Here is a 14,438-nt window from a genome sequence, read left to right on the forward strand (position 1 = left end):
GCGCGAGTGGTTGTAAATATTTCATTCAGCAATTTCAGCTACTACAGCAAATGGTAAACAAGCTCCCGAGGCTGAGGGGAAGCATTTTGTGGTACGGTGCTTGATTTCTTATTCATTTAAACTTGAGCAGAGAAGAAAGCAGCTTAGGTACTTCGGATTACTCCTTGTGACACACTGATTGTAACCAGGGGCTCACTTTGAAGAGAGCCAGACCTGCTTAACCCTAATGAACATGGCCGGCTGTGTCCTGGTTTACAAAGTGCTGCATTTATCTGCAGGAGGAGCACAGAGCTGCAGAAACTGCCACTGGGACAGTCATGGCACAGGCATTACTTTTGGCTTCAGCAGGAGGATGACAGCCTGAGCCCCAGAACATCCATCCTCTGCCTCAGTTTTGCACCCATCCATCGGATGCCAAGCTTTGGTGCTGAGCAGAGTCCTTGGCTGGGAGTTAGGCCAGGACTAGGTGCTCTGTGGCCCTGACATGCAGTTGCTGCGTGATGACTCTGTTGGCTCTTTGAAGCGTTGGCCGTACATACATAAGCAGTAATTAAGGATGTGGATTTAATGTCTGGCTTTGCACTGAAAACAAAACTGAATCAAATTGGAAGAAGCTTTAATGTTAAATCAGGATGGGTGTAATACTAATTTCAGTGAGGTAAATAGGAATTTGACTACTGATCCTTAGCAGAAGGGCTGGTGAGAGGAGGAAAAGGAAGGGGGAAGTTAGAATTTTTCTCTGCCTAATTGAATGTTTTCCCAGCTTGAGTTTTGGCTGAACTGTGGTAGAGTTTCCTTGTGAGTTTTAGGAGGCATGCACAAAAGCAGGGCATGAAAGGAGGAGCTTGGGAGTGCAGATGATATTTGCTTCTCGAACACGGTGTGAAATTCTGAGGAAACTAGGGCTGCCAGCTAAAGGTCATGGGCATTTTTAACTTCAGCTGCTGGCTTCATGCTACTGCGTAGATGTTTGCCAGGGATCTGGCTGGCCTTGGTGGTATTACATAGACAGATTATCACAGAAACAAGTTCCCTTTTTACCCATGTGGTTTTTAAGGATGTACATTACACTGTGATTCTTTCCATCAGCCAGTTTTAATGTGTATTTTCTTGAGCAGCCTAATTTTGCTATGTTAAACACAGTATGGCCATTGTTACTATATGGGTATATGATTTCAGGTGCTTTGGACAGGAAAGCCCTGGGTAATAAACTCGTGCTTATCCTAATTCTGGAAAGCACAAATAAATCCCACGGCTTTTATCTGAGAATTACACAGATGGGTAAAAAAAAAAGGCATGTGCCAATGGGCCTGGCAAAATGAAGGGCCAGGCTCTTCAGGGCTCTTTTCACCGTGCCCCAGGTCAGGTGCGACCTCACAGCACTGTCTTTTCAACTGGCCTCTTCCTTGAAAACCAGGGCCCTGGTTCAGAGATCTGTCTGCATGATCCACTGTCCTTCTCAGCCACATCCGTGCAGCCAGGGTTGCTCAGCAGGATGGCAGTATCCATCCCTCCTGCCGCTAACTTAGCAGAGGAGATTTATCCTTCGAGAGACGTGGACCCATGGATTTAGATTTCTGGTTGTATTGGAGCCTTGATTTTGACTCATACTCGGAGGATCTGTGTCCCTGGGCCATTGCAGATGTGAATTAAAGCATATTTTAAAATGTTCTGCATACTCGTGCAGTTGTGACCCATAGACAGCATGCAGATGTCCAGAAAACCCCCTGTGTCCTTAACTTCAGGGACTGTGATCCTCCTGGGACATGACCAGCTCTCTGTCTCTGCCATCGGTGACAAATACCCCTGTCTGTGCTGCAGTGGGGGACAAGGGACCGCACACTCCGCAGCACTGGGCAGTGCAGCGCAGAGACCAGAGCCTCTTTGGCAGCGTGGCAGCACAGGCCTTGCTGCTTCATCTGTCCCCTTTCCCCCGAGCCTTGGTGCTAACTCAAATCTCTTTTACATGAACGTTATCTGGGAGGGACACGCTGTTTCCAGTCTTAAATAGATAAATGTATCCCCAGATGAATTTTATCTGGGGATTAAGAAAACCCCAAACCAACCTCCAAGAAAAACCCCAGAGCAAAGTGGACATTCAGTCGTGCTGAGTCATATTTTGTTTTTATGGCTGATTATCCAGCCAGTCATGCAAGTAGACTGCAAGGGGGGGCAGTGGAGAAAGATGTGTGTGAATATCTTATCTACGACAGAATGAGGCCTCGGGTCTTTGTGCATAATATGTGTAACAATAATGACCTAGTATGAAAGTGTTCCAGTGACTGACATATTTGCAGTCTAAAAAAGATAACAAAGTAATAAGAGAGAGGAGAGATCTGTGGATGTTTATCTTCTCTTTTCTTCCTTCTGAAGGGAAGTTTTGCTTTCTGATTATATTTCTAGTGTGCATCGGCGGTGCCGCACGGAGTGATGAATGTGATTGCAGTTAATTGTTTAAATATTCTTTTATTCCTGAAGCTTTCAAAACAAATAACCATTTTTGAGGAGCTGGTCGAGACGTGATGTGGGCAAGATAGTGCAAAAGAGAATATTGGATGTGAAGTTAGAAGTGCCTCAGAGGAGAGGAAGAGAAAGAGAAGTGTGGAGGGGAGTTGTTTTAAATAAGGAAAGCAAGCCGGTGACGTTAGTGACCGTACCAGTAATGTAAGTGGCAGCGATTCTTCTTGAAACAAACGTCTGAAAGCTTCAATGGTTCAAGTCCATCCTTAGCATAACCATGATGGAATTACACGTGGAGCAACATCTTTTCTGGTGCGTGTTTTCTAGTGTCCCTTAATACAAATACTACAAATGAGCATGACTTTGTCCACAGTGCATTTCCTGACATTATGTATCATCTGTTGTCATCATAATAAGACATCTGTGGAGAAGGTCTGGTAGCCACAGGAAACATTTTGCATCACAGTGTCTAACTGGTGCCGTTATGAGCTATTCTCACCTCAAAGAGCTGTTCTTCAGGGCAGTGGAAATGCGTATTTGATGTTTGAGACCCTTTGCAACCGTGTTACGTATTTGTAATGCAGGAAGTAAAATACTGGATGGAAAAGTGCCACTTGAAGACAACTGCGAGTGATTTGGGAACCTCTGAGTAACGAGTTGAGTTTTCTCACAGTGGTGCTGAAGCCCAGCCCTTAATCGTACACCCGAGAGAAGTGGGCTCAGACCTTACGAAAGGTGTTTACTTACTCAGCTGTAAGGCCCAGGCCAAGAACTAACTTGATCGGATTAGCCAAGTTTGAATAGGAGCAGCAGCAAATAGAGTCAAAGGAGTGTGAACAATGCTGCTGTGCTCTCTGCTAGAAAAATATCTGCCAGCTGCCGTTGTGGAGTATAATCCTGCGAGATGCTGACGCCTCCGGTTCCTGTTGCCTGAGGGAGCTGGGCCAGGGTGCTTCAGGCATGTGGCTCCCATTACTCACCTCAGTCAAACTACGTGGGGTTGTTTTTTCTCTGAAATCCTTCTTTTCCCTGTTATATAAAGGCTGATTCTTTCCTGCCTCCCCTTTCTTGAAAGGCTCTTGGCGCTTACAGGGACGGGCTGCACTGCTGGTTATTCTCAGCTGCAAGATTACAGAGGTGGCAGCAGTAAGGTCAGTGGGGCATGAACACGGCTCAGCTGGAGAGCAGATGTGAGCAGATCGTTTAAGGAAAGCAGCTGAAATTCCCGGAGCCAAATGAGGATAAGACAAATTTTGAAATGTAAGGGCTTTGTTTAAATTCCTTTTGACTTATGTGCACGTTATACCTGGAATGCTCCAGAATTAAACACACTGAGAGGGCAAAGAAGTTCCTTATGCTTGAACTCGGGCGCGTGAAGCCAGTGATGTAAAATGAGGTCAGTTAGCTCGGCTGCAGTGAGTCCTTTGATATTCATTTAATGGATAAGTAGATAAAACTCTAAGTAAGCTTGCATGGGAGACTTTGAATTTTGACTGCTAAAGCTCTCTACCGTTTTCTCACAGGCCTTTTACATAGACTGGATAGTAGGAAGCATTTCTTTACCTTACAGGGTGGTCAAACACTGGAACAGGCTTCCTAGAGGGGTGGTCAATGCCCCAAGCCTGTCAGCGTTTAGAGGCAGTGGCACAATGCCCTTAACAGCATCTTTTAACTTCTGGTGAGCTGTGAAGTGGTCATGCAATTGGACTAGATGATCATTACAGGTTGCCTCCAACTGAAAGTCTGGTCTGGTCTCTGCTCTCCTCTGTATGTCAGTTTACCTGTTCAGACAGCTGGTGCTGTTCCACTTCTGCAAAACCACTGCAGGTCTCCCCAACCTGTTTTCTCATTTCTTCTGTCTCTGAACCAGAGGAGAGAGGTGGGTCGGCTCTGGGAAGTCCATCATTTTGGCAGTCTTTGGGTTTGAGATTTGGGCTGAAGTCAAGAAGTTGAAGTCTGGATGAGGAGCTGAATTCTCCTCTGGTATAGGCAGGCTTTCAATTTGGCTTGGACCTATCTCTAATCCTTTTGTCGTAGTATTTCCTTTTTTTTTGTGAATAGCTTCCTTATGTATTAAGTTCCAGAAATTCCAGGCTGGTGATACACATGGGAAGCAGATTGCAACAGAGAGCAGATTAAATTACTCAGGTCTAGGATTACTGAGGCAGAATGGTTTTTTCTTCACATTGTTTGAAAAGGGAGAAGAATCTTCTTTATTTTATGTTTATAGGAAGAGGTTTGAGATCAAATGACTCAGAGCTGCCCTTTCGTTGGCCAGTCAGCGATCATTTGAGGACAAAAATAACAAACTTGGGTTTATTTGCCCCTCCTTCATTTGAAAATCAGTTCTTACCAGTGCTGTGTATTTAAGGGAGTTCTAAGACTGTAGTCTTAGATGCTTCAGGAAGCTTATTTTAGGAGGGAAGACTTGACTGAATGCCAATAGACAGAGCTAATCATCAGGACATCTGGATTCACTTCTTAACTCTGCTCCGTGACCTTGGGTCAATGATTTAGGTCGAGCTTTTCCAAAATGTGCATTATTTGTCAGTCCTTATGCTGGGTTTCAGTATTACTGAAAAATCAGGCTGTAACTGCATTTACTGTTTCAAACTCAGCTTCCCAAATCTAGGGCACTTGTAAAAAGAGACCAAAGTAAAATGTGTGTCCCTGTTTCATCCGCTGTACAAGAAAGATGGGTAACTGTGTTTCTGGAGTGTGCTGAGGCTTCCTGATGTAGCAACATTAGAGGAGAAGGAGGATGGCAGAAAGCTGCTTGCAAAGCATCAGAAGAGTAGACATTGTTCAGCAGAAATCAAAGGACGCTGAACAAGAACCAGACTTCCAAGACCTCCCACTTTACCAGTGAAAGGGCTCCCCAGATCGTGCAGAGGACCAAGCAGGCCTAAGGAAGTGCAGAAATGACAGAGCCAAGGCTAGCTGTCTATTGACAGACTGTACAGCATCCAGTCCGTCCTCCTGCCTTCTCCAGTGTTTCCCAGCCAGCAATGGAGCAGCTGAGTTGTCCTTTCTTGGTAGGGGGATCCAGGGATGTAGTGCAGGGCACGGGCAGGGCAGTGCAGGTGTAGGTGTAGCAAGCCTTGTGCTTCCAGGAGGCACTTCTGGTCTGTGTCACACACAGTCTGCACGTGCCAGAGAGGGCAGACCTACTGGGCACGTGTGGATCAACTGCACTAAACAGCTTGCTGTTTTGCAGAGGAGTGCTGGTACTATCAAGCTCCCCTCATTGAACAGGCTGGGGGTCAGCAGGCTCTTCTTGCTTCTGCGGGGGATTGTGCTGTGCGTCGCTTTTGCAGATGCTGACTCCTGACTCCAAGATCAACTGTGGTTGCTATCAGGCTTTGAAGTGAGCTCATATATAGTTGTAGGGCATTGGCCAGGGAGGTACTGTGTGTAGACAGAAGATGTTTAATTTTGAAAGAAAATCCTCCAGTCCACAGATAGCTCCCACCATCTGCTGGTCCAGCCACCTGTGAGCAGATGGACTTTGCAGCCAAGTCATACACAGACAAGTCTTTCTCCTCACTGGGGCAGAGACCCATGTAAAGTTGGCCCTGGAACCACTTAGGACTTCGCCTGACCCAGTTGAAGACCCCTGCTTTTACTGTGCAAGGCAAGCAGCCCTCAGGCCTTATACATTTAGTTTTGCATTGAGTTGGATCTCCAGCACAAGCAAACACAAAACACAAGTGCTCATCTCATCTGTACCGTCCTCAAGCATCCGAAATGCATTTTATATACAAGACTGAGAAATGCAAAGAAGAAACGAAGCAAAAAATGGAGGAGAAAAAGAGAACAGCTAAGGACATGAATGCTGTTATTGCCTCTTTCAGGGAACCGGTAGTTGCTGGGGGTGTTCGCTTGCTGAGACAAGGAGAGGAAAAGGTATTTAGTTTAATGAGGTGATTTTCTTTGTTGTCTAACGATTACATTTATTCCATGCACAGGAAGACCATAATGCATAAAAGTAAGTCGTTTAATGACACACAAACTTTATGTTCCTGTCTGCTTTGGATGAATTTCACTGGTAGTAAATAGAAGAGGAATTACAAGAGGGTTTTCAGGATAGCCCATCCAACAAGACAGTTTGGACCTGTTTGTCCAAGTATCTACATAGTCACCCCCCAAAAAAAAATCCAAAACCAAAAAAGGACCTAATGACCTCAATGCCATAAATACGCCAGCTATGTCCTCTTGGTGAGAGGACAGCACGACACCTCCCAGGGAGAAGCTCCAGTTGATGATCCCTAAAACTGGAGCACATGGCATTAGGGTGCCCAGCACCCACTTTGTGCCAGTTATGCAGTAGGTGCCAGAGCTGATGCTGTCAAGTTAGCAGAGAGAGTTGGTTTCCTTGAAAAATGCTCCTAGCAGTTCTGCTCTGATGTTACTGAAACTATTCTGAATGAAACCCTGAAATTAGCCAGAATTCCAGCAGCATGTTTATGATCAGATGATGTCCATCTCATTTAACCTGCAGAATCAATAGCTTTAGGGGTGTTTTTAGCTTCTTGAGCCACTCTCTTCATTGCTGAAATTTATTAGGTTAACCCTCCTACAGCCCCCCATCCTCATGAGCATGATAGGAGGTGGTCTGAGGCATGAGAGAGGGAGCTCTGCTCACCTTCCCTTTGCACGCACCCAGTAGGAACAGTTCCTGAACTCCCAGCATCAGGAGGTGAGAGGGGCTGGAGCCATCCCGAATGTCGCTGCTGCTTTCCTTGGTAGGAATTGCTCTCAATATGTATTTTTGCAGATTGTTCTGAAGAGAAATGTGTGTTTATATATAAGTGCGTCTGTGCACTCACCCACACATACATGCATTTGCACCATCAGGATCAGCCATAAGCAGCAGCAGAGCTTTAAAAGCATTTGCATTTGCTGGAAATTTTGGAGAACATTCTGTTCAAAAGACTTCTGACTGTTAGGTTGCAATACTGCTGCCTTCTCTTTAGCTTGGGGCGCCTTTCCTGGAGGTAGTGCCCTGAAAACACTCACTTTGCTTCTGCTGTAGGATTAAGTGTGGACAACTGCCTTTGGTCCCATCCTCCCTGAGGGAAAGTTATGGTGCTATTGGAGAATTATTTGGCTCTATGTCTGACTCAGATGCGTTAAAGAATTGTTTATAGGTTAGATATCATCAGTTCATACTACACCAAACATTTATAGGTTAGATATCATCAGTTCATACTACAACAAACATTTACCTTTCCTGTAGTGTCTGAACTGCTACAGATGAACACGGGTATTTATCCAAGACTGCAGAAGTGTTATTTGCCAATGCATTTTTAGCCTACCCTGCTTGTGCCACTTGGAGTATAGTTTTATACTACTTGGGGCTGTGAATCAGCAGTTCTGCTTTTTGCTGTGTCTCAAGAAGGGGCTATTAGACAAATTGATAGAATTAATTACATGGATACCCTTCTTCTTACAGAAACCCTGGGGAGGTTTTAAATAATACTCTACAATGTTGTATCTTTACCCTGCAAGGTTCGGTAATTTGCTGGAACAGAACAAACTTGGCCAGCTATTTTCTCCAGGATCTAACAGAAATCCTAGAGAACAAAATGTTCCAGTAATCATCTTTTCTTTTCAAGTGTCTGTTAGTTTTATTCCTTTTCCACCTCCCTTTTGTCAGAAAACAGCATATCCTGGTTAAAAAAACCACCAAAACCCACAAAACCCCCACCACACCACCATTGTTCCACCCTGTATCTTTCATTTCATTTCTGTGCTGAATCAGAGTGTTCTGATACAGCCTTTTTTATGGTGTAATTGTTTTGTATAATCCATTTTCTTTGGGCACCTCTTAGCTTCTGTCTGAAGCTGTTACTGCTATAATGAATGTAGTCATAAATCTGTCACAGGTAACAAGCTAAATTTAGAGCTCAATAAAGCCAGGGAGAGTACGCTGTAGATAAGTGAACGCATTGAGATGCAGGAGTTACAATGGTGGCACAAAAAGTCCACTTCTGACAGACTGACAAAAGAGGACAGAGTATTTGGATCTCTCACCGCTTCACCACCGTGTTCCAGGAAACAAAGGTGCTGCGTGATAATATAGGTACAGTCCCAGTGTGTCACCCTGCCCTGACACCCCCGAAGAGTGAAGTTGTGCTTTAGATACCAGAGATGAGCTGTACTGGACTGGTTCCATCAGCTGTCCCACGGTGGATATGTAGGGCAGTGTTTTGGTGAAGGATGGAGCCACACAGCCCCACCATTGAACAGAACCAAAGGGGATTCCAGTTCCTCCAGAGAGGGAGAGGGTTCAGAACTGGAATTAGGAGCTATCAGGCTGGACAGGACCCAGTGCTCCTGGACCTGACACTTACCGGATCTCCACCAGCGTGATTCCTAAGGCATTATGTCCCTAAATAGAATCCAGCAGCCATGCTTGCTGCAGCCCTGGGCAAGACAGGGGGTCCCACAGTTAAATGGCTGATTGATTGCCAGTGCTGAGATAGTGATAACTTTTCTGTCTTTGAGAAGAGGAAATTGAAGAAGACAGAGAAGAAAAAGCAATGGGAAGATGAAGCTAAATGACAAAAGACACAACAAGATGGGGACAAACTACATTCAAGAAAGATCCAATTCTCTGCATTGCAAACCAAAGGATGTTGAGTGACGGGAATAAGTGAAGGGAGAGCAGGAAGGAGTGATAAGCAACAGAAAGCAAGGAAAGGAGGGGGTAAAATGGAAGCAGACAAGAGTTAAGCAACCAAGCCAAACGATGCAGAGATGCATCTGCTTTGCCACCTCTGGTTTAGCCTTGGCATTTCCAGGCCGTGCTTTCACACGGAGCCATGGTGCAGCAGCAGCAGCAGGCAGTGCCGTGCGGGGCACTCTGGCAGAGGGTAGTGCCACAGCTGTACCAGAGCACCCACTGTTGCTATTGCAGTCCCAAAGGTGGGTGCGTTTTCACTGAGTCTACAGACCTTCACTGCAGGGTGCTGAGTGAGCCACTGCCATGGCTTTCCTCCATGCTGTGTGACAGGTGAATGCCCAGGTAGCTGGGCAGCGGGTGGCACAGGGCAGGTGTCAGGGCCTCGGTGCTCCGGTGTGGGAACGGAGGTGGTGATGGCTCCCGTGCTAAGCAGCCGTAAAGGCTCAGTGGCACTGTTTGGTTTTTCAAATGCCATTTACCTTTAGCGTCTGATAATTGAATCAGGAGTGCTTTACTGCAAAGGTTAAATTCTGGCTTTTAAAAGCTAAATCAGCTGTTTAGCTGTCAACCACAGTCGTGCCCTCCTGTTGCCTCGAGAAGAATGAAGCATCGGCATATTGACATATGAATCGTATTGCTGGAGGATGCATTAACTCTCTTATTTATGGCTGCGTTGTGCCACAGAGCGCCCCATCTTGTAATTGAGGGCTCTCTGCTGAATTCGTGGGATGTGAAATCGGTGGGAATTATGAGTGCAACCCATTTCCATAATTGAAGTATTTCCTACAGTATAGATTTGAAGACTCCCTAACTGCCGTGCGCTGCTCAAATGCACAGGTTTATGATAAATACAAGCACAACAAAGTTTTCATGCATAGAATATTTTTAATTAGGCCAGCTGATATCGTTGGGAAAGGCAATCAAATTATCTGGGTTCAGGAACCCTTTTTAGGTGACTGATGAAAGCTTTATTTGCTGCTGATCATGAAGAAATCTGCAGCATTATGCTCACAGAGTGATCTTTGCCTTGCCATCAGTGACATAACCAAATAATTAAAATTAAAGCTGTAAGGAAGCACTCACAGGAACTGTTGGCTTCAGGGGAACATTCTTACTAATGTGATGTTCCATTGAGAGTTATCCTAAGGTAATGTTAATATTTTGATTATTTGCAGCCAGCCAATAAATAAAGTTTGTGGTTTTAGATAGCTCCTGAAGTCAGGCAGTGCTGCAAAACAAAGATTTTTTTTTTTTTATTCCCTTTCCCATTCTCTCTTCAGTAACAAATGTGCCAGGATATTGCAGATAGCATGAAATAGTGCTTTAACTATTAGCTCTGTGTCTGAGAAGTCCATTTGTCTTGTTAAGCCTGTCGTACTGCATTACCCTTTCTGTAACCCTGGAAACAACTTCAAATACTGTGATATTTGAAAAGTCTAAAATATAACTTGCCCTTAAAATGCTGAGAGTGTTTTTTAAGACTCCTTGTAGAAGGTAAAAATAATATTTTCCCTTTACAAGGGGCGTGAAGCAATGATGGATGTGCATCTCTGTGAGGAAGCCGATGCTCACCTGTTGTAGGTGGGGTAAAAAAGGCAGCACCGGTAAGCATGCTCTCTCTTCACCTGCCCACAGAGTTCAGGAATCCTCTCCGAGTGTAGCGGGAGAGGATTTTCAGGAGGCAATAAATAAATTTTGATCCCTCTGGTTAATACAGTTAAGGTCAAAGAGATTCTATCTGGAGCTGTTTGAAATACTCTTAACATGCAGACATACTGCTGTCTGTGGTGCTAAGTGCCTTATCTTGCTGAGGACTGTATACAACCCTTATGAAACTATTCTTAAGTATTCTGGTTACTATATTTAGCCCTGGCTCATAACAAGACAAAAAGCACTTAGCTAAATGTAGTGCTGAAGTGCTTAATCCGGTTAAGAATATTTTGTCCTTAGGTGTCTTCTACTAAGACTTTTTGTAGATCAGCATCCTGCTGCATCATGCAAAAAGCTGCTCTGTGTGTTTGGGCCTGTGAATTCCTTCATGGCCGTTTATTCTGTCAGAACCTCAAAGCCTGGTGTTGATTGAGGGATTCAAGCTGTCTGGGAGGGCAACCATGCGTGCAAGACAGAAAGTCCGTCGGGCTTGGCGTTAGACAACCTACGGGCAAGGCAGAGGGAAGGTTTCTGCCTAAAGCTTTGCACTCGAAGCTCGGGCAGAGCCCTTCTCTTTGGCTGAATTTTTGCATGCTTAAAGCCCATATAGATAAAAAGTTTCCTGAGAAATTGGGACAGACATTTGTGTAGTCACAAGCATCTTTATAATTTAACCCGTTGCTTTAAAAAGAGTTTTCATTATACCTGTGTATCTCTGAAATTATTGCAAGTACCTCAGATGCCTCTTCTAGAGGATTCTGGTAAAACAGCACTGACCGGTGAGGAGCACTGTGAGTCTGAGAGCTCAGTGGGGTGAAAGTAAGACCATGGGCTCCTTTCGAACCAGAATAAAAGCTTCTAACTTGACCAGTGTACAATGACGGTGAGAGCAGGAGCACAGCGGATACACTGTGGTGAAACTTGTTGGGCAGGTGTTTTCTTCGGCCACAGCTTCTGTGGAAGTTCATAGAGGCATAGAACGGTCTGGGTTGGAAGGGACCCCAAGGATCACAGAGTTCCAACCCCCTGCTACAGGCAGGGCCACCAACCTCCAGGCCTGGCCTTGAACACCTCCAGGGATGGGGCATCCACCACCTTTCTGGGCAGCTTGTTCCAGCACCTCACCACTCTCTCTGTAAAAAACCTGTCCCTAATATCTAATCTAAACCTTCACTAAGTACATGTTCCAGACTGAAAATAATCTCTTCACCCCAACTGCATCTTGTACCAATTCACTTAATGCTGAAGCACACTTGGTATTTTATATGTTTCTCTTGTGCTGTGTCATTTTCCATGCTACTGTTTACTCAAGCTACTGGACTGACATAGTTTCATTTAGCTGAAGTGAGCAGGTGTGTGGCCCATTGTCTCACATTATTCATGTAAACCTCCTCTCACTGCATCAGTGGTCAGAATCTGCGTTCCTCGTGGTGTTTAGCAGGACCCCCACAGTGTCAGCCCCTACCCCATCCCAACTGTCCTTTCCCGTGTGGGCCCCTGATGTGTGTCTCTTGCAGTGGTCCTTCAGTTCCCTTCTTGTGCTTCCTTCCCTTTGAGGTGTTTTCACTAGTTGAAGAAATTAATCAGCTCTTGTGAGTCTTTAATATGCTCAGAAACATGGGGGCTCACCATGGTTACAGATATGTAATCCCTAGTAGTGGCAGTGAGGCTTTTTTGAGGTGTCTTGAGCTGCTCTTGGAACTAAGGGTGACAGGAGAAACAGGCGTGAACCTGGGCTCAAAGTGGAGAAGCCACTTCAAGGGCAGTAAAAGCCTCTTAAATTTGGAAGCCCGGCACTTGGCTGTTGCTGAAGACGTTGCTGTCAGCCATGGGCAGTCTGGTTGTGCCTGTGTCCTTCCCAAGGATGAGGCTCATCTGAAGTCAAACAAGTTTCAACAGTGGCAGTTTCAGATGGGTGAGCACTGTGGTGTGTGTATAGTCAGGAGTTCAGGGTCTTCTGTGGTAATCATTTAACTCACAAAGAGGAGACACGTGTGTCCCATCAGTAGCAGATCTTAAGGGGGGGCCTTAAATCCATCCACAGGTGGGTGGCTGTGGCTTGCACTGACTTTAGCTGATCATATTCATCCCAAAGGAGGATTTTGACTGCAAGATGGGATAGATGGATCATACTTGCTGGCTTTCACAGCATGTGTGCCAGGCAAACTGTCATACTTTGAAAGGACTCCAACTGATCCTCAGTGACCCCCAGCTAGTAAGGCCATTCCTTCACACTGCTGGGCCACATGGCTTTTTGGACATGAGAGGTCAAGCTGGCCATCCCAGGCTTCTTCTGTGGCAGCAGGTGGTGCACACAGAACCAGGAGCCCCAGAACGTGGTCCGGCTCCCGTTCCTGGAGGCTTTGCTGAGCTTTTCACCAGTTACACTCAAGCACGTTTCTCATTTACAGTGGTAGACTTTTTCAGCTCGAAGTGAGTGCTGCTCTCTAGGCTGTCCTGCCTACTGGCTGTGTTTTAACTGGGTTTGTTTCTCCTTCCAGGATTATTTTTTCTCCGTCTCTATTTACATGGTGATAAGAAGTGCTAATCCCACTCCGTCAGTCTGGACTGATGAATCTGAGGAATAGAACAGGTAATTTCTAATTTGGCTCATAGCTTTCAGTGACTCAGGCAGTGAGAGCCACTCCCTCCCCATGGAATGCATTCTGTTTCCTACATCATACCGATTTTTCTGCCCAGGTCATCTGCAGGGAGGGAGATCCTTGTCCTGGAGCAGGAGAGGAAGGGTAAATTTCTGTAACTTGTACTGGGGACAACATCTTTGACTTCTGTCATCTGGGAGTGGTGTTGTTATGTGTTGCTTTTATAGCCACCAACTTGTTTGAGCTTGGAGTAATCTCAAAGCAGGGGAAAACATTTGGATGTACCCACTGGAAAATGCCCCTTGGGTTCTGGGCAGGGTAGGAGGGTTTTGCCAGTGAAAGTGCTTGCTAGAGACAGAGGAAAATCAGTGCTAATGCTCGGGCTGGGTGGGATTTCCTCTTTGGAGGTGCCTGAGGAGGGGGAAACCCAGCGGACCTGACAGGGGTGACATGGTGTGGTGTGATGGCAGCTGGTTTGCCTGCATCTGCCTAGCTCCCTATGCCTCAGGCTTAGCCCACCCAAGTCACAGGAAGCAAGTCTCCAGTGAAGAAGTTATCCTTGTGTTGAATTTTCCAACATTTCATGGGGCTTGAGAGTACTGTGTCCTTACTGGGAGCTGTGGCCAACTGCAGGAACAGCTAAGATAAAGGCAGCAGCCCACAATGGCTGTTCCAGTGCATGAACATGTAGAACTTTGGGAACCCAGGTCATATCCCCTTCTTCTCACTGCTTAGTGCCAGGGGAGGGAGTTTTAACTTGCAGTCCTGACTGTGAATCTTGGTGGTAGGATACAGCTCAGAGGATGTGGTGGGAGTCCACCAGCTTAAGCAGCAGTCATTGGCTGCAGGATACTTTGGGTGAACCTGTCTATCATATCACCTCTTAGATGTCCTGATAGTACCCTGCTGTTGCCTAACACTAATCCTTTGGGGGATTAGCACAGTTTCCTTCTTCCTCCTATGCCCTTCCACTGGGAAAGAAATCTCAGGTGCTTTTCAAGCGTTGCAGTGCTGTAAATCAACCAGCAGCCTCTTTA

The sequence above is a fragment of the Gallinula chloropus genome (assembly GCF_964237585.1).
Source record: "Gallinula chloropus genome assembly, chromosome: 11".
Taxonomy (NCBI): Eukaryota; Metazoa; Chordata; class Aves; order Gruiformes; family Rallidae; genus Gallinula; species Gallinula chloropus.